Raw genomic sequence first — 14617 nt, 5'->3', positions numbered from 1 at the left:
CATCAATATTTGTCATTTAGCATATGTCATTCTAACAATGGCATAAAGGTCCTCTGATCTCAGACTATTTATGATTGAATGCTGGTCCCTTGAGATTTTCTCTTAGTTTCCACCATTTCTTCTCTTCATTTATCTGTCACTGCTGTATTATTTCAGTGGCATGTCTTATCCAGGACTTAGATAATTCCTCTCCAATGGCAGTTCTGTGAGAAAAAATATGACTGCATAAAGAGGTTTCTTACCCTGGTGTATATCTTGCTTGCTCTCCATGTGTTTATGTTCACCTTAGCACAGTTTGCATCATCAGAAAACTTGTCCTTTTGCAAAAGAGCCCTGATATTTCTAAATTTAGATTAAATTATAAATAAAGTACAGTGTTATACAGTAGAAACAAAACTGTCATTAGAAAAATCTAGGTTTTAGCAACTCTGAGGTACCAGATTGGCTAATGTGACAGTAAAGGAAAATAATAAGTTTTTAAGGGAATGTAGCAGAATTGGTACACTAATGCATTGCTGGTGGAGTTGTGAACTGATCCAAGTAGTCTGGAGGGCAATTTTGAATTTTGCCCAAAGGGGTATAAAAGAATGAATATCTTTTGATTCAGTAAAACCATTGCTAGGTCTGTATCTATTTATAGCTGCTCTTTTCGAGATGGTAAAGAATTGGAAATTAAAAGGATATCCCTCAATTGGGGAATGGCCGAACAAATTGTTATATATGATGTTGATGGAATACTATTGTGTTATGAAGAATGATGAACAGGATATTTCAGAAAGATCTGGAAAGACCTATGTGAACTGATACAGAATGAAATAAGCAGAACCAGGAGAATATTGTACACAGTGGCTACAATGTTGTGAAATGATCAAATGTAATAGACTTTGCTACTAATGGCAATACAAGGATCCAGGACAATTCTGAAGGACTTGTGAAAAAGAATGCTATCCACATATATCTAGAGAAAGAACTGTTGGAGTAGAAATGCAAATGAAAACATATGATTAATCACTTATTTATATTTGAGTATATGTTTTGGGGTTGGGTTTTATAAGATTATTCACTTACAAAAATGAATAATATGGAAATATGTTTTGCATGATAATACATGTATATCCCAGAAAAAAAAAAGAAAATCTGAGTTTTAGTCCCAGCTCTGGCACTAATTGTGTGTGTGTGATCTTGGGCAAGTCATTTAACTCCTCTGAGTCTCTCCCAAATGGACTAAATGACTATTAAGAGCCTTCCTTCTCTAACAATCTATGTGCTATTTGGAAAGGAAGCTCTAGCCATCCCTCCATGGTTTTTTTTTTTTAATTATATTTTATCATTTCCAAGCATTATTCATTAAAGACATAGATCATTTTCTTTTCCTCCCCCCCATCCCGCATAGCCGACCCATAAATCCACTGGGCATTACATATTTTCTTGATTTGAACCCATTGCTATGTTGATAATATTTACATTAGAGTGTTTATTTAGAGTCTCTCCACTGTCATGTCCCCTCAACCGCTGTATTCAGGCAGTTGCTTTTCTCGGTGTTTCTACTCCCACAGTTTATCCTCTCCTTATGAATGGTGTTTTTTTCTCCTAGATCCCTGCAAATTGTTCAGGGACATTACACCGCCACTAATGGAGAAGTCCATTACTTTTGATTATACCACAGTGTATTAGTCTCTGTGTACAATGTTCTCCTGGTTCTGCTCCTCTCGCTCTGCATCACTTCCTGAAGGTTGTTCCAGTCTCCATGGAACTCCTCCACTTTATTATTCCTTTTAGCACAATAGTATTCCATCACCAACATATACCACAATTTGCTCAGCCATTCCCCAATTGATGGGCATCCCCTCGTTTTCCAGTTTTTGGCCACCACAAAGAGCGCAGCTATGAATATTTTTGTACAAGTCTTTTTGTCCATTATCTCTTTGGGATACAGACCCAGCAGTGCTATGGCTGGATCAAAGGGTAGATATTCTTTTGTCGTCCTTTGGGCATAGTTCCAAATTGCCCTCCAGAATGGTTGGATCAGTTCACAACTCCACCAGCAATGAATTAATGTCCCTACTTTGCCACATCCCCTCCAGCATTCATTACTTTCCTTTGCTGTTATGTTAGCCAATCTGCTAGGTGTTAGGTGATACCTCAGAATTGTTTTGATTTGCATCTCTCTGATTATAAGAGATGTAGAACACTTCTTCATGTGCTTATTAATAGTTTTGATTTCTTTATCTGAGAACTGCCTATCCATGTCCCTTGCCCATTTATCAATTGGAGAATGGCTTGATTTTTTGTACAGTTGATTTAGCTCTTTATAAATTTGAGTAATTAAACCTGTCAGAGGTTTCTATGAAGATTTTTTCCCAGTTTGTTGTTTCCCTTCTGATTTTAGTTACATTGGTTTTGTTTGTGCAAAAGCTTTTTAATTTGATGTAGTCAAAATTATTTAGTTTACATTTTGTGATTCTTTCTATGTCTTGCTTGGTTTTAAAGTCTTTCCCCTCCCAAAGGTCTGACATGTATACTATTCTGTGTTTACCCAACTTACTTATAGTTTCCTTCTTTATGTTTAAGTCACTCACCCATTTTGAATTTATCTTGGTGTAGGGTGTGAGGTGTTGATCTATTCCTAGTCTCTCCCACACTGTCTTCCAATTTTCCCAGCAGTTTTTATCGAATAGTGGATTTTTGTCCCAAAAACTGGGATCTTTGGGTTTATCGTATACTGTCTTGCTGAGGTCGCTTTCCCCCAGCCTATTCCACTGATCTTCCTTTCTGTTTCTTAGCCAGTACCAAATTGTTTTGATGACTGCTGCTTTGTAATATAGTTTTAGGTCAGGGACTGCAAGGCCCCCATCGTATGTGTTTTTTTTTCATTATTTCCCTGGATATCCTTGATCTTTTGTTCTTCCAAATGAATTTTGTTATGGTTTTTTCTAAATCAGTGAAGAAGTATTTTGGTAGTTCAATGGCTATGGCACTAAATAGATAAATAAGTTTGGGTAGGATGGTCATTTTTATTATATTGGCTCGTCCTATCCATGAGCAGTTAATGTTTTTCCAATTGCTCAAGTCTAGTTTTAGTTGTGTGGAGAGTGTTTTGTAGTTGTGTTCATATAGTTCCTGTGTTTGTCTTGGGAGGTAGATTCCTAGGTATTTTATTTTGTCTAAGGTGATTTTGAATGGGATTTCTCTTTCTAGTTCTTGCTGCTGAGCTGTGTTGGAGATATATAGAAAAGCTGATGATTTATGTGGGTTTATTTTGTATCCTGCAACTTTGCTAAAGTTGTTGATTATTTCAATTAGCTTTTTGGTTGAATCTCTAGGATTCTTTAAGTAGACCATCATGTCATCTGCAAAGAGTGATAACTTGGTCTCCTCCTTGCCTATTTTGATGCCTTCAATTTCTTTTTCTTCTCCAATTGCTACTGCTAGTGTTTCTAGTACAATGTCAAATAGTAGAGGTGATAATGGGCATCCTTGTTTCACTCCTGATCTTATTGGGAATGCGTCTAGTTTATCCCCATTGCAGATGATATTAGCTGATGGTTTTAGATATATACTGTTTATTATTTTTAGGAATGACCCTTCTATTCCTATGCTTTCTAGTGTTTTTAATAGGAATGGGTGTTGTATTTTATCAAATGCTTTTTCTGCGTCTATTGAGATAATCATGTGGTTCTTGCTGGTTTGCTTGTTGATGTGGTCAATTATGTGGATGGTTTTCCTAATATTGAACCAGCCCTGCATCCCTGGTATAAATCCTACTTGATCATGGTGAATGATCCTTCTGATCACTTGCTGGAGTCTTTTTGCTAGTATCCTATTTAAGATTTTTGCATCTATATTCATTAGGGAGATTGATCTATAGTTTTCTTTCTCTGTTTTTGACCTGCCTGGTTTTGGAATCAGTACCATGTTTGTGTCGTAAAAGGAGTTTGGTAGAACTCCCTCTTTGCTTATTATGTCAAATAGTTTGTATAGTATTGGGATTAACTGTTCTCTGAATGTTTGATAGAATTCACTGGTGAATCCATCAGGCCCTGGGGATTTTTTCTTAGGAAGTTCTTTGATGGCTTGTTGGATTTCATTTTCTGATATGGGATTATTTAAGAATTCTATTTCCTCTTCTGTTAGTCTAGGCAGTTTGTATTTTTGTATATATTCATCCATATCCCTTAAATTGGTGTATTTATTGCCATATAATTGGGAAAGTAATTTCTAATGATTGCCTTAATTTTCTCTTCATTGGAGGTGCTGTCCCCCTTTTCATCTTTAATGCTGTTAATTTGCTTTTCTTCCTTCCTTTTTTAATTAGATTGACCAGTACTTTGTCTATTTTGTTTGTTTTTTTCAAAGTACCAGCTTCTTGTCTTGTTTATTAAATCAATAGTTCTATCACTTTCGATTTTATTAATTTCTCCCTTAATTTTTAGGATTTCTAGTTTGGTTTTCTGCTGGGGGGTTTTAATTTGATCGCTTTCGAGTTTTTTCATTTGCATTTCCAATTGATTGATCTCAGCTCTCCCTAGTTTGTTAATATAAGCATTCAGGGATATGAATTTACCTCTGATTACCGCTTTGGCTGCATCCCAAAAGGTTTGAAAGGATGTCTTGCCATTGTCATTTTCCTCGATGAAATTATTAATTGTTTCTATGATTTCTTTTTTAACTAAACGATTTTGGAGTATCATATTGTTTAATTTCCAATTGGTTTTTGATTTGGTTTTCCATGTACCATTACTAATCATTATTTTTATTGCCTTGTGATCTGAGAAGGCTACATTCAGTATTTCTGCTTTTCTGCATTTGTGTGCTATGTTTCTGTGACGTAATGTATGGTCCATTTTTGTGAATGTGCTGAGAAGAAGGTGTATTCCTTTTTATCCCTATTTATTTTTCTCCATATGTCTATTAATTCTAATTTTTCTAAGATTTCACTCACTTCTTTTACCTCTTTCTTATTTATTTTTTGATTTGATTTATCTAAATTTGATAATGGTTGCTTTAAGTCTCCCACTAATATGGTTTTACTGTCTATTTCTTCCTTCAATTCTCCTATTTTCTCCATTAGAAATTTGGGTGCTATATTATTTGGTGCATACATGTTGATTAATGATATTTCCTCATTGTCTAAAGTCCCTTTTAACAAAATATAATTACCTTCCCTATCCCTTTTGATCAGGTCTATTTTTGCTTTGGCTTTATCAGATATCATGATTACCACTCCTGCCTTCTTTCTGTCAGTTGAGGCCCAGAAGGTCTTACTCCATCCTTTAATTCTGACCTTCTGGGTATCAACCCGCCTCATGTGTGTTTCTTGAAGACAACATATGGTAGGGTTTTGGATTCTAATCTATTCTGCTATTCATCTACGTTTTATGGGTGAGTTCATCCCATTCACATTCAAAGTTATGATTGTCATTTGTGGACTCCCTGGCATTTTGATATCCTTCCCTAATTCTAACCTTTTCTTCTTCGGCTCTACCTTTTAGTCCAGTGATTTACTTTGAATCAGTCCCCCTTGTCCCCTCCCTTGATGTTTCCCTTTTTAGTCCCTCCCTTTTTCTTCCCTCCCCCTCCCCCCTCTCTTTCCCTCCCTTTTTGTTCTCCCTCTCCCCCTCCCCCCCTTGGTTTTCCCTTCTCCCTACCCTTGTTGGGTAAGATAGAATTCAAGATCCCAATGGATCTGGATGTTTTTCCCTCTCAGAGTTGATTTCCCTGAGATTATGGTTTAAGTAAAAAACCCTCTCTTCCTCTCCTTCTTATAGGAGTTTTCTTCCCCTCCCCTTCCCATGTGAATCTTTGTGTGAGAAAGATTATTCTATTTGGTCTTTCTTTACCCCCTATTTATACATTACATTTTCCCCACATGTTAGTATACATAGATTGATATAAATGTAGTCCTTATAGAAGAGAGTTTGAGTAAAAGAAGAAGATAACATTTTTCTCCTTTCCCCTTTTCTTAATATTTACCTTTTCAGGTATTCCTTGCTCTTTGTTTTTCAGTATCAAACTTTCCACAGAACTCTGGTCTTTTCTTTGCAAAAAGTTGGAAATCTTCTATTTTGTTGAATGCCCATACTTTCCCTTGGAAGTATATAGTCAGTTTTGCTGGGTAGCTGATTCTTGGTTGAAGACCCAGCTCTCTTGCCTTTCTGAAGATCATGTTCCATGCCTTATGATCATTCAGTGTAGAACTTGTAAGGTCTTTTGTGACCCTGATTGGCATTCCTTTATATCTAAATTGTCTTTTTCTGGCTTTCTATAGGATTTTTTCTTTTGTTTGAGAGCTTTGGAATTTGGCAATTACAATCCTGGGAGTTGCCTTTTGGTGGTTTAGTGTAGAAGGTGTTCTGTGAGCTCTGTCAGTGGCTGTATTACCCCCTTGTTCTAGAATCTCTGGGCAATTTTCTTTGATTATATCTTGTATCATGATGTCAAGTTTGGTGTTTATTTCTGGCTTTTTTGGAAGTCCAATTATTCTTAAATTATCTCTTCTCCCTCTATTTTCCAGATCTGTCACCTTGTCGGTGAGATATTTTATGTTCTCTTCTACTTTCTTGGTATTTTGGCTTTGCTTTATTAATTCTTGCTCTTTTTCATGATCGTTGTCTTCCAGCTGCCTGATTCTGGCCTTTAAAGCCTGGTTTTCCTTTTCAGTTTGGTCACATTGGTTTTGAAGATGCATGAATTTCTTTTGCATTATTTCCCACTTTTCCTCCTAGAAGGCTTCCATCTTTTTGGTCATTTCTGATTCAAATTCTTCATGGGTTTGTGGAGAGTTTCCATTTCCTTTGGAAGGTTTGGGGGCATTTTCTTGTGTATCGTATTCTATCTCCTCTGTATTTTGTATTTTGGCTCCATAGAATGTGTCCAAAGTAGCCCCTTTCTTCTTATTTTTCTTGGGATTTTGGGGCTTCTGTGCTTCTGTGGAGTTTGCCATCTCTGAATGGGGAGGATTAGCTTTTCTTATTTCTGTCTGGTGTTCAGAGGCTTTAGTCCTGGGCAGATTGTCGGTTTTATGAGCTTTCCCTAGGTTAAACTGAGTATGCCTTAAGGCAATGACTTTCACTGGAAGTGGAATAGAAGGGTCGGACCAGGGGGCCACACTCTCCCCCGGCTCTCTCTGTTTCCCTGCTGCTAAGGTTCCCCCTCGACTGGACTGGGTCGGGTTGCTTTCCGGAAGTTGCCTTCAGAATAGCTGGCCGTGAGGCTGTTTTGTCAGCCCTGAGGGTTACTGTTGTTTCAGAGGACCCTGCTCCCTGCAGGGGAAGGGGCCGAGGCTTCCTGGAGCTCCGAGGGCAGTGACTTTCACTGAGACTTGGATAGCAGGATCCAGCTGGTGAGGCTGTCTTGCCCGCCCTGAGGGTTGCTGTTGTTTCAGAGGACCCTGCTCTCTGAGGGGGGCGGGGCTGTGGCTTCCAGGAGCCTTGGACTCTGCACTCCTACCCCTTAGGTCCGAGTGATCTCGGGTTCTGGCTTTTGAGGGGGGCCGTACCTTTTGATCCAGGTCCAGGTCCAGGAGGAGGATTCCCAGGGTCTATGCTGTTGATCATTTTGAATTTCGGTGCCTTAGGAGCTTATAGTTTGAGATCGGTCGGGAAGGGTTTCTGGAGGTCTGAACTTTAGCTTTCTCTAAGCCGCCATCTTGACCGGAAGTCCCCTCCATGGTTTTTAACAAACTAAAAAAAAAAATAAATGTTTTTGCTAATTTTTTAATCTCTCTTTTTTGCAGGGTCAAAAAGAAGTGTTGGTTCTCTCTGTCTCTGTCTCTCGTCTATCTCTCTCTGTGTATACATAGGTATAAACCCTTAAAGACTTTTTTGAATTCTTGTTTCCAAAGGTGTTAAACCTTTGAAATTCAAACAAGAGTTCATAAAATTAAGAAGTTAGCCCCTCAGTTTTCTCATATTTGAAAATATCTGAGCAACTGAACAGAGATGAGAAAACAGATTTTGATTTTATCTTAAGCATACAGAGGAAGAAGTCAAACTTTCTGTCAATAAGATTGAACATTTTCTATGAGAATAAAGGTGATTAGAGGAGAAATAATATTTACTGATTTTATGTGTGACTACCTGTTTGTCCATAGGAGGTTAAAGTGTCTTTTCATCTTCATCTATCTAAAATGTTAGGAGAATCTGTCAGTCAGGAAGTAATACACATTGGTGGTGGAACAGGAAGCCCCTGGGTCTGAAATGGGTGTCACTGAGAGTAATGCCAGAAGTATTTTCCTGCTGTAGCTAAGACAATGATAAAGGAATAACTGAGATAAACAGTCTGCAGTAGATCAATAACAGGTACACAGTGGGTAGTCCATACATTCTAGGATGAGATGGACAGCGATTGTGGGGTGATGAGACTGACACTTAATACAAGGGAACTGGAACTGACCATCTCTCTGTCTAATCTGTGTGTGAGTGTCCCCTGCTGGATATCCAAGGAAAATTCCACACTTGGAAAAGGCTTCAGCCTGGACAAATTTCCTGGTTATGGTTCAATCGTCCCAGAAGCATCATCTGCTATTTGATAGGAGATAAAATAGTGGCTCACTGTGGAGAAGAGCTTTTCTAATCTAAAATGTCCTAGGAAATAAATATTTTAAGGATAGTCATAGAACTTGTTATTCCATTATGGCATTTGGGAGCAAATTCCATCTCTGTCTTTTCTCCACATCTTTAAAAGATTTGTTATTTTATTATTGCCTTCACCAATGCTAAAAATAGCCTTCCCATTCTATCATAAGGTGGTCATTTTTAGAGGTCATTTTATGACCAACTTTTCTGGAGATTAGTTTCTCCAAATTGAGCTAAATTAGTTCTCAGTATTGCTGAATTCTTATTTGAAAGCTTTCCAGTTTGATTGTACCAGTCAGGGTCACTGGCCTTGAGAACTCAAGGCTTCTTCCATTCTAATAATGAGGCATTCACCCACTTACTCATTTATTCACTCATTCAACAAACATTTACTTAATTTCTATTATGTGTCAGTCACTGATAGTTTCTATGTGCTAGATATCTGAGTAGGGCTTAAGTGGAAACAGTTCACTTCAAAATTAACCCAGGTTTAAAAATGTTTTTCTTATATATACAAATGATGCATATACATATATATATATATATATATATATATATATAATGTTAGCCTATAATAGGCATGAGCAACAGGTGAGTTTTCTAATCATCTGAAACTTAAAATTGAATTACATATACCTACCACCCAAGCCAAGATCTCATTTCTCCCCTGGAATGTCATTACTATGAAAATTGGAATACTGAATCCCATCCTCACCATTTTCATGTTTTAGTCAAGTGAAGGACATGTAACAGTGACACACGCAATTATAATAAGGATGAAATCTGATTTAATGCTATATAAAAGGCATCCTGCTGCCAGATGTGAGGAAAAGATATAAAAGAAGACCAGAAAGAACCCCATATGTGCATATTGGGGTGGGGGAGTGATGCTTAAATCAATTTACATACTCCATGGATTATAATTTGAAGTTTCATGTGTTGTTATGTGTTGGAATGACTGAGTCAGAAATTCCCTCAAAAGAAGGGTTATAGGGATGGGTGATCCAAACTCTTATTTGTGTGCTTGCGAAGCATTCTGTTTTCATACATCAGATGCTCTAAAGACTCCTGCTAAATCAGGATATGGCAAAAACCATAGGAGAGCAGTAAAGGATTGCACCTTCCAGTTTAACAGTTTTAAATCTCTCTCTCTATCATGGTAAAAGACTACAGATTAATGATTTGGAATGTCCTTGGTGCACCCACTGCAAATAGAGAGACAACATAGTTTAGGGAGAGTGTGCTGATGTGGAATTAAATAGACCTTTGTTCAGACTCTGCTCCTGACACTTTTTAACTCTGTGGCCATAAACTAGTCACAATCTCTGACACTTGGAATTGAACCACATGATCTCTCAATTACCTTATATTTCTAAATCTTTGATTTATGATCTATATGCATATATGATTAAATAAAACCAGTTGGATCAATCAAATCTAGGAGCATTTGTCATTGTACAAAAGGCATTGGGTGGAGGAGAAGTAGGAAAGGAGGGAGGAAGAGAAGAAAGAAGGAAGGATAGATGTAAGGGTAAATAGATAGATCATTTATTAAATGCGTATTGTATGCCAAGCACAGAATTAAAGTGCTAGAGATTCAAAATTAAGACTATAATATCCTTGCTCTCAAGGAGATTAACTTTTATTAAGGAAAAGAAAGCATAAAGAGCATCTGGAAAAAGGAAGCAGGGAAAGGAAAGGAGGTTATATTCTTGGGAGTGTGGTGAGCAAGGCAGTTGAAATAGAGATGGAACAAGGCAGAGAGTGTACTGGAAGTGAACCGAACAGGGGACATTTCTCAAGACCTGGCAATCTGGTAGGGCAGTGGTACTCTTAACAGAAATAGGAAAGCTAGAAAATGGAGGGAGTAGATTTCATGCAAAAGATATAACTAGTTTTCTTTGGAATAAGTTGACTTTGAGCTGAACATTTAATTTAACTCCTCAGATTCATTTAGAGAAGTTCTGAATCTTGGATAGGAATGCTGACTCATATCACTTGGATATTTTTCAAGAAAGCCAGGGTTTCAGTTCAGTGTTTCAGCATAACTGAGTTTTGGAACATCTAGAATCACTGACAAAAGTACAAAAGAAAGTTCTTTTTCTTCTTATGAACTAATCCTCTTCAGAAATCAACCAACTCCCACTGGTATTACTGATCATTAACAACCTTGTAGAGTCATAGAAGAAAAGCCTAAAGGGGAAAAATTTTTGTATATGAAGAAAAAATGAATAATAACAGAGAAACACACAAAATAAGCTCATTACAAAAAAGGTTACCAAACCCCACTCAGGTCTATGCAGAAAATAACAACCCCAAAGGGAAGGAGGGCAAAAAGATATGGAAATATCTGGAATGGGTGAAAAATATATAACATCTATTTGAGAAACTTTTAACTAACCACCTTCAATTTTGTTGTCATGAGGGTCTGCATTAAAGATCCCAAGGTTATTTAAAAGGAGAACTTGGGTTTTAGTAGCTTGGCTTATCAAAAGGTTTATAATTAATTATGAATTTTAAAATTATATTGTATAAATGCACAATACTTGGGAAAGGAGATGAATGGAAGTACTGGAGTATGATTTTGTGGTTTCTGAAACTGTTTACAATTTCACTGAACTCTTTTAAACCTATCAAAAGACTCTAATAAATTGAAATGGGCAGAAACTGATTTGATGCCATCTGTTTGAGCACATGTGGACAAAGCAACCAGCATGTCACATCATAATGTGCCATCTGAAAAAAAGTTTTAAAATGAGATTTTTATTTCTGTTCCTAAAAAGTTTGCCATATCTGCTGCAGTAATCTTTAAAAGGTAAGATTCGAATCCGGGACCTCCTGAATTGAAGACTGGCCCTCTATCCACTATATTATGCTGCCTCTCAAAATTGTAACTTTGTTGTTCAGTCATGCCCAATTCTTTGTGACATCCATAGACTGTCAATGGGATTTTCTTAGCAGAGATATCAGAGTGGTTTGCCATTTCCTCCTCCAGTGGAATAAGGCAAACAGAGGTTAAATGATTTGCCCAGTCACATAGTGAATGTCTAAGGCTGGATTTGAACTCTGGTTGTCCTGACTCCAGGCTCAGTGTTTTATCCGCTGAGCCACTTTGCTTCTCCCTCCCACCATTGTAATTCCATATGTAAAATCTTTAGTTCCCTTGCCTCCATCTAAAGAGATTGAATTTTATATTTTTCTCCATTCTCTTTACAGCAATGCTCAATGGACTTTAGTTTCTTCTCAAATCTTAACCTCTTCCAGCTCTGGCAGATGTGGCCATGCATCCCCAGGGAGTACAGCAAGCCCATGATAGAACTAGAATTGCAGCTCAGATGTCTACAACCTGGGGATCATCCATTAAGCCATGACACCTGTTAGAACTGTCACAAGACTAAAAGAAATCACACTGTTAAAAGTTCCAGATCTTCAGTTTCTCCTTCTGGAAAACATATCCTTGGAACTTCATAATAGTTCTTGCTGAGAAGCATCCTCCTCCCTGATCATTAACCCTGACCTCCTGTGGTCATTTAGATAGAACCAATTCTGCACAAAAGAGAAGAAAAAGCCTTTTATTTTTTCTATCCATGAGTGGAATAAAGTGTGGAGGCCCAGATATGTAGACAAACATCTATCTTTTCCTTTCTCTAAGATTCACCAGCACAGATGGCTGATAAGCCAAAGATAGATGGAAGTGATCTTGATCTCAAATAAAGGAATGTGATTTCTTCAGTTACTTCCAGCCTCCAAATAGGGATTTACTCAAGCAGCATTTGCATTAGCTCCCACAAAGCCTATATTTGAAAGAAATATAAAGAAATATACATATACAATATGGAGCTATGATATATGTTATATATATATATGTATGTGTGTATGTATGTATGTATATATGAAGCTTTTAGCACAGGCTTGGAAAACACTTTTTAAAAGTTTGGACTGGTTCTTTTGTTTACAACATTTGGCCATATACACTGAGTGCCAAGTGGAACCCCCAAGCTTCTCCTCTTGTGACAGTCACACTGAGGCCAGGATTAGGAGTTCTTAATGATAACTTCTCTCTGTGGTTTATCCTAGTAGAAGGAAAACCCTTTGAGGCCTGAAACATTTTATTTTTTTCCATTGTATCCCTAGCACATATTCTTGGCATAGAGCACGCATTTAATAAATATTGAACATAATGGTACTGAATTACTGAACTGAATTCAATGAGGTTCTCCAATAGCACCAGTATGATGGTCTTCCCTTTCTTACATTGTTATTTTTTCCAGGTAACAAGATGCAAAAAGCTAACCTGTTTGTCTTTTTTTTTTACTGTGAAATAATATTTCATCACAATCACATTTATATATTTCAGAGTGGGGCAGAGGTTGGACCCCAGACAAGAATTCCTGCTTTTAACCTGGGGATTTGATACTTTTAAAGTACTAAATGTTGGAGATTTGAATGTTATGATCAATCACTTATACCTCAGGCCACTTTCTGAGATCAAGTTTTGCCCAAGAGAAGGGAGAGATCTCAAAGTCAATGAGCTCTTATGAAGCATAAGGAAAAGAGAGGAAAGAGCAGAATGCAGAGGCTAAAGGGGGGGATACATTTTGCCTTATACACAATGTCACAGAAAGCCACCATTTTGGATATGTTGTTGGTAAGCCACACTCAAATTAAGTGTACTGTAAAAAGTAGGCTTAATTTATAATGCTTTTACTTACAAGCTCTGCCAAAAAAGGAAAAAAAGATAAGAAAAGAAAAACAACATAGCATTATTTTGGAAGTTTCTATTCCAGGATCTGTAAAAATAGCAATGAATTGTCTCTAATAAAAGGCATAAGGGTCAGGATGTGTACACATTTCTTCATTTGTACTGTAATGTTTTCTTTTGACTAAAATTTTTCATTTTGACAGCAACAAACAAAGAAACAGGAATCAGGTGACTTGGAGCTCCATCTTAAAAAGACCATGAAAAATATTTACAAACACAATGTCACATAAAAATGTCTCCAGGAAACTTCATTATGATTATTTGGAATTTTATTTCCTTAAGTAAATTTGGCATCATACCATTCTAATATCATATAATTTGATGCATAATGCCATCTATAAACAAATTTCAAAGGGCATTAAATTATTACATATGGGAAAATAACATTATCCATAGCTCTATTAGGGACAGAAACAGAGGTACCAATGAGCTGACATTTTACAAAAGAGAAACAGCTTTTTAGAGAGGGAGAGAAATGACCTTAGAGACACAACAGTGTTGTATGACCTCTAGAGGCAAATCCCAGTCACTTTGTCATGCCAATATTTGGATTGCATTCATATTCCTTATCCTGTCACAGAAATCAGTAACTAAAAAAACTCTTAATGATCCTCAAAACTGAATTATTTTATTCAGATTTTTCCTTTGCTATTGATATTTTCCCCTTCTCTTCCATTCTTTTTTCCTTCTTTGGTTCTCTGACTCTTTAGGCAAAAAGAACCAAGATCATGCTGCCCACAGAAAACTCAATCAATGACCCGATAGTTCTTTGAGACCTCAAAATTATCATAGTTTCTTACATGGTCACATTTTGAGATGAATGGTTAAAGCAGGTTGTTAAAATAGCTGCATTTCAAAATGATTAATTCCTTTATCTCAACCATTGTAAGAGCCAAATAGAGTGGCCATATTGAAGTTTACAACTGTGTTTCAACTAGATGTACCCCTGTAGAATGTGACATTTTTACTCTATAGTACCTTATAGACAATGGTCTTAGGGTTTCATTATAGACATAGATGCCAAAGAAAACATTATAGAAGAAAGAGAAAGGAAAATTAAAATATGTTAATTTTCTCCTTTTGGTTCAGTGTTTATTTTCATGACTAATGGTTGCTAGTTACCAAAGCAAACCTAGGTGTATAATCTCTGGTTAGTAAGTTAAACAAGTGTAATACATTGCTGGGGTACCTACATGGCACAGGAGATAGAGTCCTGGGCTAGGAGTCAGTAAGACTCTTCTTCTTCTTGAGTTCAAATCTGGCCTTACTCACTGGTATC

General features: G+C 36.9%; 1 long non-coding RNA gene across 1 annotated transcript in view; it reads right to left on the bottom strand.

The window, feature by feature from the left end:
- The window catches only part of LOC103101935 (uncharacterized), a 65010-nt gene extending 54147 nt beyond the window's left edge, over positions 1 to 10863 (bottom strand). The window contains exon 1 of the long non-coding RNA XR_008917615.1: positions 5974 to 10863. This is a non-coding gene — a long non-coding RNA (uncharacterized LOC103101935). The remainder of the gene's footprint in view (positions 1 to 5973) is intronic.
- Positions 10864 to 14617: the final 3754 nt, after the last annotated feature.

This window comes from Monodelphis domestica, chromosome 3, assembly GCF_027887165.1.
Source record: "Monodelphis domestica isolate mMonDom1 chromosome 3, mMonDom1.pri, whole genome shotgun sequence".
NCBI classification, from domain to species: Eukaryota; Metazoa; Chordata; class Mammalia; order Didelphimorphia; family Didelphidae; genus Monodelphis; species Monodelphis domestica.
The sequence above is the reverse complement of the archived record's forward strand: the minus strand, read 5'-3'. Positions and strand labels throughout refer to the sequence as shown.